Raw genomic sequence first — 15,652 nt, forward strand, 5'->3', positions numbered from 1 at the left:
GCACTGTTTGAGTTGGCTTTTATTATCATCCTCAAGTGGTTACTTTTCAGTTTGAAATGTTCAGGAAAGATGCCCCCAAAATGGACAAAATTATCAAAATTTATCTTTCTGGTGGCTGTTGAATAGGATCAGCTATATGGGTGGTTTCAAAAAACAGTGTCTTGTATCTTTCCCTTCATTTTATCGAAAAGCAATGAACGATGTCAGGAAATCCATGTATTGTGTTGCATAATCGAGGAAGAATGAAGGTCTGGCATTTCTCTCTGGGGATTCTCACATTTATAGAAGAAGTGGGAGCTATTTGGACTTCAGGGTCATTCATTGTCCAGTAGCACTGATGAAAGATAAGCAGGTCTTTCTGGTTAGAATTTAAGGTATGCAGTGAAAGCTAATTCCTGCTTTAAAAAATACATTTGTACTACTCTTACCTTTTTTAGAAAAGCAATTCAAAGCCCCTTCTCTACCAAGGACAGGTCAGTGTCATCATATTGAATATAGATAGTAATATTTTATTCAAAATATTTTTACCATCATTATTAAAATTTAAAGTGCATTGTATTAACCAGCATTTTTAACCGTAAACAATAGAATCCTCTCTAGCTAGTTCAAATGGAAAAGGATTTATTAAATGTTGTTATGGATTGAATCATGTCCCCCACAAAGACATGTTCAAGTCCTAACCCCAGGTCCTGTGGATGTGAACCCATTTGTATAAATAGGCTCTTTGAAGATGTTATTAGTGAAGGGACCAAACTGAATCAGAGTAGGTTTTAATCCAATAGGACTAGAGTCCTTCTAAGCAGAAGAAATTCAGATGCAGTAGTAGGAGAGAGATGGGGAGAGAGAGATGACCTAATGATGGAGGCAGAGATTGAGTTATGGATTGTCAGCAAGCCACAAGCTGAACTCTACATACAGACTTCAGAGAAAACATGGTGCTCCCAACATCTTGATTTTTGGACTTTTAGCTTTCAAACTGCAATGATAAATTTCTGTTGTTTAAGACAACCAGTCTGTGACACTTTGTTACAGCAGGACTGGAAAAATAAGACAAAGTATATACTTCACTTACAAACTCACTGGGGAGGCTGAGAGAATAGATTTTATGCTGAAATTCCAGGATCAGTTCCAAAAACTGCCATAAAATTAGACTGACAAAGGTATGGGATATGTTACAAAATGCAGGAAGAAGCAGAATCAGGAAGTCTAGTGAGCCAATCCACTGAATCGCCATATTCATTTGCTCCAGGAATGCCACTCCTATAGAAATAAAAGCACCAGTAGGGATCAACATACATGTAAAAATTTTTCTTTATATATATATATATATATATATATTTTAATTAATAAAACCAATCAACATAAAAACACAAACATTCTTAATGTATGAACATTCTACAGTTGGTGTGCATTGATTAATGGCTCACAATATTGTCACATGGTTCTATATTCATCACTGTGATGATTTCTCAGAACATTTACATCACTTCAGAAAAAGAAATGAAAAGAGAAAAGAAAAAATTCATACATATTATACCCCTTACCCCTCCATCTCATTGGCCACTAGTATTTCCCTCTACCCAATTTATTTTAACATTTGTTCCCCCTATTATTATTTATTTTTAATACATATTTTTTATTCATCTGTCCATACCATTGATAAAAGGAGCATCAGAACAGGGTTTTCACAATCACACAGTCACTTTATGAAAGCTATATTATACAATCATCTTAAAGAAACATGGCTACTGGAACACAGCTTGACAGTTTCAGGCACTTCCTCTAGCCTAACACACCTTAAACTATAAAGGGGATATCTATATAATGCGTAAGAATAACCTCCAGAATAATCTCTTGACTATTTGAAATCTCTCAGCCACTGACGCTTTTATTTTGTCTCATTTTTTTCCTCCCCTTTTCAGTCGAGAAGCTTTTCTCAATCCCTTAATGCTGAGTCCCAGCTCATTTTAGGATTTCTTTCCCATGTTGCCAGGGAAGTTTACACCCCTGGGAGTCATGTCCCACGTAGAGAGGGGGAGGGCAGTAAGTTTGGCTGAGAGATAGGCCACATCTGAGCAACAAAAGAGGTTCTCTAGGGGTGATTCTTAAGCCTAACTTTTAGTAGGTTTAGCTTATCCTTTGTGGGGATAAATTTCATATGAACAAACCCCAAGATTGAAGGTTTGGCCTATTGATATTGTTGCCCTCACTTCTTGTGAGAATATCAGGCCTTCTCATGAGGAAGTAGAATTTTCCCCCTTTCTCACCATTCCCCCAGGGGGGCTTTGTAAATACGATTTTTTTTTTATGGGCAGGCACCAGGAATCGGACCCAGGTCTCCAGCATGGCAGTCAAAACTCTGCCTGCTGAGCCACCATGGCCCACCCTGTAAATACTTTTTTATTCACTGTTTAAATCACAATGGGATTTATTGGGACATCACTCTGGACAAACCTACAAAATCTCATGCCCTACTCAAGGTTACATGTACTTATGGTGTTCAATTAAACTGTCCATAAAAGTTATATTAGAGATGCAGTAGTCAATATATAAATTTTGTACCAAAAAAACCCACTTTTTGTTTTAGTCTCACACATAAGTTAAAGTTTTAAAATATGAATTACCATTTATTTTCAACACCCTGCAATATTGATATTCCTTTGTTTTTCCTCGTGCAAAAACATTTTTTAATCTGTACATTTAGTCACTATGATTGTACACTCTAGGCATTCCTAGATTATACCATCTCAGTCTTTACTGTCTATCTTTCCTTTCTGATTTCATTTATGCCCCCAGCCCTCCTCCCTCTATCATTCTCACATTCAGCTTAATTAAGTGTACTAACATTATTCTACTACAGTTAGGTAGTATTGTGCTATCCATTTCTGAATTTTTACAATCAGTCCTGTTGCATAATCTGTATGCCTTCTGCTCCAATTAACAATATCTATCCTATTTCTATATCCTGGTGGTCTCTGTTCTTAACTGAAATTCTCCAAGGTCATTCATTAATGTTAGTTCATATCAGTGAGACGTACGGTATTTGTCCTTTTGTTTCTCACTAATCTCATTCAGCATAATGTCCTCAAAGTCCATCCATGTTGTTACATACTTCATAACTTTATTCTGTCATAATATTCCATTGTATGTATATACCACAGCTTCTTTAGCCCCTCATCTGTTGGTGGACATTTGGGCTGTTTCCATCTCTTAGAAATTGTACACAATGCTGCTATAAATATTGGTGTGCAAATGTCCGTTTCCATCTTTGACCTCATGTCCTCTGAGGAGATACTTAGCAATGGTATTTTCGGATCATATGGCAATTGTATACTTAGCTTCCTGAGGAACCGCCAAACTGCCTTGCACAGCAGTTTACCATTTTACATTCCCACCAACAGTGAATAAGTGTGCCTCTTTCTCCACATTCTCTCCAGCACTTGTCATTTTCTGTTTTATTGATAATGGCCATTCTGGTGGGTATGAGATGCCATTGTGCTTTTGATTTGCATTTCCCTAATAGCCAGGGAAATTGAGCATTTTTTCATGTGCCTTTTAGTCATGGTATTTCCTCTTCTGAGAAGTGTCTGTTCACGTCTTTTGCTCATTTTGTTATTGGATTGTTTGTCTTTTTGTTGTTGAGTTGAACAATCTCTTTATATATTCTGGATACTAGACCTTTATTTGATATATCATTTCCAAATATTGTCTCCCATTGTGTAGGCTGTCTTTTTACTTTCTTGACAAAGGTCTTTGATGCACAAAAGTGTTTACTTTTGAGGAGTTCCCATTTCTTTCTTTCTTCAATGCTCGTGTTTTGAGTGTAAGATCTAGGAAACTGCCTCCTATTATAGGATATATAAAATATTTTCATCTAAAAGTATTATGGTCTTAGATCTAATGTTTAGGTCTTTGATCCATTTTGAGTTAATTTTTGTATAGGATGTGAGATATGGATCCTCTTTCATTCTTTTGCATGTGGATATCCAGTTCTCTAGGCACCACTGAATGAAGAGACTGTTCTGTCCCAAGTGAGTTGGATTGACTGCCTTATCAAATATCAATTGTCCATAGATGAAGGGTCTATATCTGAACACGCTATTCAATTCCATTGGTCAGTATATCTATCTTTACGTCAGTACCATGTTGTTTTGACCACTGTAGCTTCATAATACACCTTAAAGTCAGGTAGCATGAGACCTCCTACTTCATTTTTCTTTCTCAGGATACTTTTAGCTATTCGGGGCACCCTGCCCTTCCAGATAAATTGGGTTATTGGTTTTTCTATTTCTGAAAAGTAAGTTTTTGGTATTTTAATTGGTATTGCATTGAATCTGTAAGTCAATTTAGGTAGAATTGACATCTTAACTGTATTTAGTCTTCCAATCCATGAACACGATATGCCCTTCCATTTATTTAGGTCTTTTGTGATTTCTTTTAGCAATTTCTTGTAGTTTTCTTTGTATAGGTCTTTTGTATCCTTAGTTAAATTTATTCCTATATGTTATTCTTTTAGTTGCAATTGTAAATGGAATTTTTTTTTGATCCCTCCCTCAGATTGTTCAGTGCTAGTGTATAGAAACACTACAGATTTTTGAGTGTTGATCTTGTAATCTGCCACTTTGCTGTACTCGTTTATTAGCTCTAATAGTTTTGCTGTGGATTTTGGGGGATTTTTGACATATAGTATCACATCATCTGCAAATAGTGAGAGTTTTACTTCTTCCTTTCCAATTTTGATGCCTTGTATTTCTTTTTCTTCTCTAATTGCTCTGGCTAGAACTTCCAACACAATGCTGAATAACAATGTGATAGTGGACATCCTTGTCTTGTTCCTGATCTTGGGAAATATTTCAGTTTTTCCCCATTGAGGATGATGTTAGCTGTGGGTTTTTCATATATTCCCTTTATCATGTTGAGGAAGTTCCCTTCTATTCCTATCCTTTGAAGTGTGTTCAACAGGAAAGGATGTTGAATTTTGTCAAATGCCTTTTCTGCATCAATTGAGATGATCATGCGGTTTTTCTACTTTGATTTGTTGATACGGTGTACTACAGCAATTGATTTTCTAATGTTGAAATGCCTTGCATACCTGGGATGAATCCTTCTTGGTCATGGTGTATAATTCTTTTAATGTGCCACTGGATTTGATTTGCAAGAATGTTGTTGAGTATTTTATTCATTAGAGAGATTGGTCTGTAATTTTCTTTTCTTGTATCTTTGTCTGGCTTTGGTATGAGGGTGGTGTTGGCTTTGTAGAATGAGTTAGGTAGCCTTCCATCCTGTTCAATTTTTTTTTTTTTTGAAGAGTTTGAGCAGGAGTGGTACTAATTCTTTCTTGAATGATTGGTAGAATTCACATGTGATGCCATCTGGTCCTGGACTTTTCTTTTGGGGGAGCTTCTTAAAGACTGATTCAATTTCTTTACTTGTGATTGGTTTGTTGAGGTTGTCCATTTCTCCTTGAATAAATGTTTGTTGTTCATGCCTTTCTAGGAAGTTGTCCATTTCATCAATGTTATCTAGTTTATTAGCACAAAGTTGTTCATAGTATCCTCTCATTAACTCCTTTATTTCTACAGCATCAGTGGTTACATCTCCTCTTCCATTTCTTATTTTATTTATTTCCATCCTCTCTCTTCTTCTTTTTGTTAAACTGACTAAGGGTCCATCAATCTTATTGATTTTCTCATAGAACCAACTTCTGGTTTTGTTGATTTTCGCGATTGTTTTCATGTTCTCAATTTCATTCATTTATTTATTTATTTATTTGCTTTGGGGTTAGTTTGCTGTACTTTCTCTAGTTCTTCCAAGTAGACAGTTAATTTCTTGCTTTTTGCTCTTCTTGTTTGATATAGGCATTTAGGGCAATAAATTTCTGTCTTAGCACTGCCTTTCCTGCATCCCATAAATCTTGATGTGTTGTGTTTTCATGTTCATTTGCCTTGAGATATTTACTGATTTCTCTTGCAATTTCTTCCTTGACCAACTGGTTGTTTAAGAATGTGTTGTTGAGCCTCCATATATTTGTGAATTTTCTGGCCCTCTGCCTATTATTGATTTCCACCTACATTCCTTTATGATCTGAGAAAGTGTTTTGTATGATTTCAGTCTTTTTTAATTTGAGACTTGCTTTGTGACCTAGCATATGGTTTACCCTTGAGAATGATCCATGAGTACTTGATAAAAAGGTGTATCCTGCTGTTGTGGGGTGTAATGATCTATAAACACCTGTTAAGTCTAGTTCATTTATTGTATTATTGAAAGTCTCTGTTTTTTTTAATCGATCCTCTGTCTAGATGTTCTGTCCACCGATGAAAGCGGGGATTTGAAATCTCCAATTGTTATGGTAGATGTGTCTATTTCTCTTTTCAGTGTTTTCAGTGTCTGCCTCATGTATTTTGGAGCACTCTGGCTCGGTGCATAAATATTTGTGATTGTTATGTATTCTTGTTGAATTGTTCCTTTTATTACTACATAGTGTCCTTCTTTATCTCTTTTAATTGTTTTACATTTGAAGTCTGATTTTTTGGACTTTAGTGTAGCTATTCCTGCTCTTTTCTTCTTCTTTTTTTTTTTTTTAATACATGGGCAGGCACCAGGAATCGAACCCGGGTCCTCTGACATTCCAGGCAAGCATTCTTGCCTACTGAGCCACCGTGGCCCGCCCTCCTGCTCTTTTCTGATTGTTGTTTGCATAAAATATCTTTTTCCAGCCTCTCACTTTCAACCTATGTTTGTCCTTGGGTATAAAATGTGTCTCCTGTAGACAGCATATAGATAGGTCCTCTTTTTTTCTTCCATTCTGCCAGTCTTTTGATTGCAGAGTTTAATCCATCAAAATTTAGTGTTATTACTGTAAGGGCGATACTTTCATCTACCATTTTGCCTTTTGGATTTTAGATGTCATATCTAATTTTTCTTCTTTTTACCTTTACTGATAGTCTTCATTTCTACACTCTTCCACACACCTCTCTCCTATCTTTTTGTATCTGTCTCTAGTGCTCCATTTAGTATTTCTTGCAGAGCTGGTGTCTTTGGTGTTTCAGTTTGCTAGCTGCTGGAATGCAATATACCAGGAATGGAATGGCTTTTAAAAGGGAGAATTTGATAAGTTGCCAGTTTACAGTTCTAAGGCCAAAATAATGTCCCAATTAAAACAAGTCTATAGAAATGTCCAATCAAAGGCATCCAGAGAAAGGTACCTTTGTTCAAGAAGGCTGATGAAGTTCAGGGTTTCTCTCTCAAGTGGAAGGGCACATGGCAAACACAGTCAGAGTTTCTCCCTCATCTGGAAAGGCACATAGTGAACACGGTGAGGGTTCCTCTCTCATCTGGAAGGGCTCATGGTGAATAGGCGTCATCTGCTAGCTTCTTCTCCTGGCTTCATGTTTCATGAAGCTCCCCCGGAGGCATTTACCGTCTTCATCTGCAAAGGTCACTGGCTGGTAAACTCTCTGCTTCTTGTGGCTATGTTGTTTTCTGCTCTTTCAGAAATCTACTTCATTCTCCAAAATGTTTCCTCTTTTATAGGGCTCCAGAAACTTATGAAACCCACCCAAATGGGTGGAGACACATCTCCCCTAATCCATCTTAATAATCTTGATCATTGGGAAACATCTTGATTGGGAAACATCTCCAGGGAGATGATATAATTACTGATTCAAACAGTCAGTATTTTTTTTTTTATTAATTAAAAAAAATAAACTAACACAACATTTAGAAATCATTCCATTCTACATATGCAATCAGTAATTCTTAATATCATCACATAGATGTATGATCATCATTTCTTAGTACATATGCATCGATTTAGAAAAAGAAATAGCAAGACAACAGAAAAAGAAATAAAATGATAATATAGAGAAAAAATAAAAATAAAAATAAAAAATACAGAAATATATAAGAAAAAAAACTATAGCTCAGATGCAGCTTCATTCAGTGTTTTAACATAATTACATTACAATTAGGTAGTATTGTCCATTTTTTTTTTTTTTTTAGAAATCATACCATTCTACATATGCAATCAGTAATTCTTAACATCATCACATAGATGCATGATCATCGTTTCTTAGTAAACAGTCAGTATTGAATAGGGATTATTCTGCCTTTATGAAATGGGATTTTGATTAGAACACCAAAATCTGTTCTAGTTTGCTAGCTGCTGGAATGCAATATACCAGAAATGGAATGTCTTTTAGATAGTGGAATTTAATAACTTGCTAGTTTACAGTTCTAAGGCCAAGAAAATGTCCCAATTAAAACAAGTCTATAGGAATGTCCAATCTAAGGCATCCAGGAAAAGACACCTTGGTTCAAGAAGGCCAATGAAGTTCAGGGTTTCTCTCTCAAGTGAGAAGGCACATGGCGAACACAATCAGGGTTTCTCTCTCAGCTGGAAGGGCACATGGCAAACACGGTATCATCTGTTAGCTTTCTCTCCTGGCTTCTGGTTTTATGAAGTTCCCTGGGAGGCATTTTCCTTCTTCATCTCCAAAGGTCACTGGCTCATGGATTCTCTGCTCTCTCTGAATCTCCTTCTTTCTCCAAAATGTTTCCTTTTTTATAGGACTCCAGAAACTTATGAAGACCCACCCAAATTGGTGTCAGCCCTGCCCCCACCACACCAGGGCAAAACCCAGCAACCAGTTTAACAACCACTCTTGATTAGGAGACATCTCCAGGGAGATGACCTAATTAAAAATTCAAACATACAGCATTGATAGGGATTATTCTGCCATTTTATGAAATGGGATTTTGATTATAACATGGGTCCATACATCCTTTCAAACCAGCACACTTGGTCACAAATTCTCTGTGTTTTTTTCATCTGAAAATGTTTTAATTTCCCCCTCATATTTGAAGTACAGTTTTGCTGGATACAGATTTCTTGGTTGGTAGTTTTTCTCTTTTTGTATTTTGAATATATCATCCCACTGTCTTCTCGCCTCCATGGTTTCTGCTGAAAAATCTACACATAGTCTTACTGGGCTTCCCTTGTATGTGATGGATTGTTTTTCTCTTGCTGCTTTCAAGATTCTCTCTTTCTCTTTGACATCTGACATTTTGATTAGTAAGTGTCTTGGAGTTCATATGCTTGGATCTATTCTATTTGGGGTACACTATACTTCTTGGATCTGTAATTTTAAGTCTTTCATAAGAGTTGGGAAATTTTCAGTGATCATTTCCTCCATTAGTTTTTCTCCTCCTTTTCCCTTCTCTTCTCCTTCTGGGACACCCACAACACATATATTCGTGCACTTCATACTGTCTTTCAATTCCCTGAGTCCCTGCTCCTATTTTTCCATTCTTTTCCCTATATTTTCTTTTGCTTGCCAGATTTCATATGTTCTATCCTGTAGTTCATTAATCCTATCTTTTGTCTCTTGAAATCTAATATTTTAGGTTTCCATTGCATTTTCATCTCCTCTATTGTGCCTTTCATGCCTATAAATTTTGTGATCTGTCTTTTCAGAGTTTTGATTTCTTCTTTTTGTTCATCCCTTGTCTTCTTTATATCCTCCCTCAATTCATTGATTTGATTTTTCATGAGATTTTCCATGTCTGTTTGAACATCCTCAATTAATTGTTTTAACTCCTGTATCTCATTTGAATTGTTGGTTTGTTCCTTAGACTGGGCCATATCTTCGATTTTCCTAGTATGATTCATTATTTTTTGCTGGCATCTAGGCATTTAATTACCTTAGTTAGTTTATCCTGGAGATTGTTTTCACATTTTTTTACCTAGGATTTTCTTGCTGGATGACTTTGTTGTCTATCTGTTCTTTGATATTCGGTTCAGTTTATTCTAGACCTCTAGATTTTGTTTAATAGATCAGAATTTTTTGGTCCTTGTTTTCTTGTTTGTTGCCCTGCCTGTATGGTGTCTTTTTTTTCCCCCCTGGGGGGGGGGGGTCTACTTAGGTATTATGGACCCAAGTCAGATTTTCCTATACCAAACTGGCCTTCTCTCTGGAGGAAAGAGTCACCTACATCAGTTTTCCGTGAATGTGAGATCCAGCAGGTTGAAAGTCTTTCCTATGAGGCATCTAGACTCTGTGTTTTTCCTAACGTGTCCAGTATGTGGTGGTGCCAGCAGGTCCCACCAGCATAAAGTGATGCAGTATCTTTAACTTCAGCAGACTCTTCCTATTAGGGGTGTGGTTGAGACAGAGGAGAGGTTTTAGGCTGACTTTAACCTCTTCAGTTTCCAGACCCTGAATTCCTTGAGGGAGGGATTCCCCCTGAGCTGGGACCCACCCCTCTCTTGGGGAAGGCACAGCCTCCAGACAAGCTTTTAGACAAGCTCAATTTCACCCTTGCCTGGAGCAGTTGGAGCCTGAGAAACCTTGCAGTTGTATCCAAAGAGCAATCCAGCCGTAGAAACACAGCCACAAAAAAGAAAAGAAAAAAAATTCTTTTCAGAGCAGGACCCCCATTCCTCAGGTTTGCCAATCAACAGCTGAAGTTGGTACGGTGCTCTGTGTACTCCGGGTCCTCTGTGGTCCCTCCTTTCCTTCAGGGCCCAGACCCTTTCAAGTATTTTGTGCTGTCTGATCCAAAAAAAACTCTGTTTTTTTTTTTCTTTTTCTGTCAGCCCTGCCTCCACCGCACCAGGGCAAAACCCAGCAACCTCAGCATTTACTAAAGGTTCAGCTGAGCTGGGGGCCTATTTTTAGTAATCAGAATTTGTTAATTAATTTCACAATTGGAGCTTGGTTGAACTCAGCCTTTGCTGCCAATAAAGTGTTTTTCCTTTCCCCTCTGAGAAGCAGCCTGTCGGGGAGGGGTACCAGCCTCCATGGTTTGGGGGACTCACGCTTCTGGGTCGGCTCATAGCTGGTCCAGCTTGTCCAGACTGGTCTACGCTGTGTGTCCAGTCAATGATGTGACCCCAGCAGTTGTTCTGTACTGTTCTTGGCTATTTATTAGCTTCTCTGGAGGACAAACTAAATCCCACACCTCACTAAGTCGCCATCTTGGACCGTCAGGATTTTTCTTGATAGAATGTTTATTGTGACAAAAATTGGAAACAGTGAACACCTAGTAAGAAATGGCTGAATATATTATGAATCATCCACATATATATTGTGATACCATGAAAAAGAATAAAATAGAATTATGTAAGTGGATATAGAGGAATCTCCATGGGGTATCATTGGGTCAGAAAAGCAAAATTCCATTTTTGTAAATCATTGACCAAAAATCCTGCCTGTGCTTGTTCGGTTGGATACATATTAGGCTATTAACGTCAGTTGTTCTGTAGCGAGGTAAGGATGAGGTGGGATGTGGAAGAACAGGAAAGAAAGAGAAAAGCAGCCAAGACCTTTTCCAATAAAGAAACTGTAAATATACATGCTTACACACACATATAATTATATTTACACACTTGAGTACAATTATATATTAGTGTGAGTATATGGATAAAAAGTTAAAGATAATTTTTAAAAATTATTTACTGCCCAAGAGAAACTTTTCTGCTATTTTCTTTTTAAATTCTGATGTTTGTACTTGATTCTATGAAACATTTTTGTTTTAACAATATATATAAATGCACTAATTTTTCTTATAGGCCTATGCTTTCTTACTCAACTGAAGACCAATGGGTAGTTATGTTTTAGAGGATAATAGCCCCATATTATGGGTTTAATATTTAAACGAATTCTCACAATGTCCTCCCTATGGACTGTAATATCTGGAAGGGCTGGGACTGAGTTTATATTCCCAGCTCCTGCATGACATGAAGTGGGTGCTCGATAAATATTATTGACATAATTTAAATGAATTTATATACATGTTATGAAATCTAAACCCTATGTAAAGTCTTCATTAGTTAATGACATTGAAAATGAATCAACTCTGTACGGTTGAAAGAGGAAATTGTTATAAAGACACAGGATGTCTCCAAAACCAGGGGCACAGATGCAGCTCAGCCACAGCAATGATCTGTACCATGGCCTATTGCACTATTAACAACCCAGGGAGTTTACTATATTTTTTTCTCCATTTTCAGACTGCAGGGCAGAAAATGGTGAAGTTTACTTTGCTTCTGTTGAAGAAGTAGTCAGTTACAAGTTGAAATTTTGTAACCTTGATGTTTACATTCCCAGGGAAAGGATTCTGATTGGTTCAGTTGCGGAGGGTCCCAAACCACCAGCCAATCAACTGTGGCCACAGGTTTAGGTCATGTTTTACAAAACCTCGCTGCTATCCATGTGGATGGTGGAGCAAAAGAAAAGAACAGTTACTAGATAAGGTAGAAATATTATGATCTGAGTGGCTAGTCAATGGACATCAATCCTACATGGCTTTTTTTTTAAACTTTTTTTATTCTGAAATATCACACATATACAGAAAAGCAATAAATTTCCAAGTACATTTTAACAAGTAGTTATAGAACAGATTTTAAAGTTTGGTATGGGTTACAGTTTCATGAGTTTTCATTTTTTCCTTCCAGCTGTTCCAAGACACTGGAGACGAAATATCAATATAATGATTCAACAGTCATACTCATTTGTCAACTCCTATCTTCTCTGTTATATTCCTCCTTAACTTTAAATATAAATATATGCATAAAAGCAATAAATTTCAAAGTACATCGCAATAATTACTTGTAGAACAGATTTCAGAGTTTGGTATGGGTTACAATTCCACAAGTTTAAGTTTTTATTACTAGCTGCTAATCTTATATGGTTTTTATGTGAAGATTCCAGGGACCAGTGCAATTCAAAAAAGTATATTGAATCTAGACCTTCCACGGTTACACACAGACTTCAGTTCCATGTGTCTGAAATTGGAGCTCGGTATGGAGATGAACATGAAAAGGAATGAGAAAGTTTTTCAAGTGTGTTGTTTACCTCAAGCTTTGTACATTTTGTTCCTCCTACCTCGAATGCCCTCCTCCCCCTCTTCATAGGCCTGATTCCTTTTGACTTTCATGTCTCAGCACAGATGTCATCTCTTGCAGAAAGCTTCTCTTGATTCCTCCAAGATTAGGTTACTATTGGTCCAGTTACAGTGTATTGGATTTATGTTGGGAGAGGCAATCTGTAATGGCCCTGAACCTTCCTGAACATTCCTTGTTTTTCTTTAACTTTTTTATTGTAAAATATATATACAATTTCTGAATATTTTTGCTGGAAACGCCAAGAATGTAAGGCCCTCACCACTCTTTACCCAAGCCATTTCTCAGATTCCTGTTTGCATCAAGGAACCTTGAGAGATAAGATAATGTCTTCCCATGGACAAAGAGCAGGCTTGATTCAGTTTACCCTAAAAGCAGTAAATCACTTATTTTCAGTGTTTCTCTCCTGTAATGCAACCACCCACTTCAGGCATCCATCTATTCCTTTTTGCATTGCTTCCATGGGACTTGAGGGGCATGGGGAACCAACACAAACCAATATGAAATTCTGGCTACTGTTTTTATTTATTTGTTTATTTATTTTTTCACATCCAGGAATTGAACCTGGATCTCCGGCATAGCAGGTGAGATTTCTGCCATTAAGTCCCCATCGCACTGCCCTCTGGCTACTGCTTTTGCAGTTAGTAATAGAGTCCTTTGTCTCTCATCAAAGAATCTTGTTTCAATTAAATAGTAGCATGTTAACTTGTAAATAGTGTAGAATCTGAGACCTTGCACAACTCTCAACAATCATATTTTAGTACCTATCACACTATTTTTTTTCTTTTCTTTTTTTTATTAATTAAAGAAAAAAAAGAAATTAACACAACATTTAGAAATCATTCCATTCTACATATGCAATCAGTAATTCTTATCATCACATAGATGATCATTACCTATCACACTATTTACATACCCTCTTTGTCCTTTTCCACTATAAATTTGACGTATGATGAAGAATCTGGTCAGGGCACTGGTTGATCTGAAGAGATGCTTTTTAAGAGATGGGTTGAGATAAGAAAGGAAACAAGTTGGTGTGGATTCAGTATTGCTAAAAGCAGAGTACTCAGTTACAATTACATGGCTTCCTTGACATGTTCTCAAAACAAAACAAAACTGGATGTTACCTCAAGTCTTATAATATATTAGGCCATAGTCTACTATCATCCAGTACCAGCTAACACTACTATTATTTCTCTGGAAAATTTTTAAGTTTGATTCTGGAAGAGTGTCAAAGAATGGAGGTGATATTTGGAGCATAGTAAAGCTTGCAATTTAAAGCATGTGGATGCCCCTGCAAAATAAAACTTAGCAATGAAAGTAATACTACAGAATGCTACACCTTAGTCTCACAATTTACCAATGATTTACCACCAGTTCCTGAAAATCTTTCCAAAGTAGTCTAAAACCTCTACTCAAACTTACTAAAACAGGTCAAGAGAACTGGTGAAAATATGGGAAGGATTTTACCCTGGTAAAACATATTAATTGGAATGCTAAGTAGCCCAAATAAAGCCCTGAGATGGACAGAGGGCCACCCAGTGCCTAGTTTTCGTGTTTCTGAATAGAGAACTGTGAAAAAGGTGCAGAAAACCTGATTGCATTCTGGGACGTGAGTTCCCTCTGGTTTATTCAGCCTGAAGGGAATCGAATCTTTATTTCCTTCGAATAAATTCAAACCATAACATGGTTTGAATTTCAAACATTAAAAAAAAAAGGAAAAAATGATCAAATATGGATTAAATGGTCAGAAAAGAAAGGTAGGCAGCAGTACAAGGTCTTAGGAGCCCTGCCAGTTCTTCCTGGATCCAAACTCCAGCCTCTGAAAGATGGTGGCGTGTAGTTGAGACAAACCATTCCTCATCCATTACAGGGGACAGGAGGTTCCTGGCTTTGAGGTGAATCTCACCCACCAGGCTCAAGGAAGGGCCTGACTCTATCTTCTGCTCATCCCTGTGCCCAGGGCCTCCCTCAGGGCTTGATCCAAACTCAGCGGCTGCTCAGTAAACACTTGAAGACAAGCAGAATGTTTGTGAGGCGGGGGTGGGGTGGGGGGGATGGGGGGTGGGGGGTGGGGGGGATGGGGGGTGGGGGGTGGGGGGGATGGGGTGGTGTGTGTGTGTGTGTGTGTGTGTGTGTGTGTGTGTGTGTGTGTGTGTGGAACGGAGGGACTCAGTTCAGAGCTGGAGACAGAGAAGAAAAAGAAAACAACCATAGAAGGCAGTCTGTGCTGGTATGAACAGGGCTAGAAGAGCTGGAGTTTGTGTGCATGGGGGGTGGAGGGTGGCGTCTGCTCTGCATCCTATAACCCACTGAAATTCCTCAGCGAAAGATATTTCCTAATCTATAACGAAGTTCTTCCCGGCGAGGCCTTTTCTCCCGTCCCAAAGGAATCACCACAGTGACTGCGTTCCTTAAAAAGATTTCCTCTAAATAACTGACAAACCCAAGCAACCACAGCTGGAGACCGGACGTGCCTGAGGCCTAGGTGATCAAAGACCCAACTCTCCCAAGGTCTCTCGGGCGGAGTCTAGAGCCCTTCCGTATTGGGTCATCAAGCCTCGGGGTAGGGGGCGTTGCCTTCGCTCAAAGTCTGCACTGAGCTAGGCGGGTGCTTACCGCGCTTTTTCGTGCCCCGCCCAGGGAGCCGGCGGGTAGGGGGTGGGGAGGCCGGCGGGAGCAGGGCGGTAGGTCTGGCGGCCGCGCACCACCAGTCCCGGGTTGCGCCCCCGCCTGGTGGGCGGCGCT

At 38.2% G+C, this 15,652-nt stretch overlaps 1 long non-coding RNA gene across 1 annotated transcript; it reads right to left on the bottom strand.

The window, feature by feature from the left end:
* Positions 1-7: 7 nt before the first annotated feature.
* LOC143644268 (uncharacterized) lies at positions 8-15,629 on the bottom strand. Its single transcript, XR_013156583.1, has 4 exons — positions 15,524-15,629; positions 13,821-13,897; positions 1,073-1,260; positions 8-334 (listed from the first exon to the last, which is right to left on the bottom strand). It is a non-coding gene; the product is annotated as an uncharacterized LOC143644268 (long non-coding RNA).
* Between the last annotated feature and the right edge of the window lie 23 nt (positions 15,630-15,652).

Source organism: Tamandua tetradactyla, chromosome 8, assembly GCF_023851605.1.
Source record: "Tamandua tetradactyla isolate mTamTet1 chromosome 8, mTamTet1.pri, whole genome shotgun sequence".
NCBI lineage: Eukaryota > Metazoa > Chordata > Mammalia > Pilosa > Myrmecophagidae > Tamandua > Tamandua tetradactyla.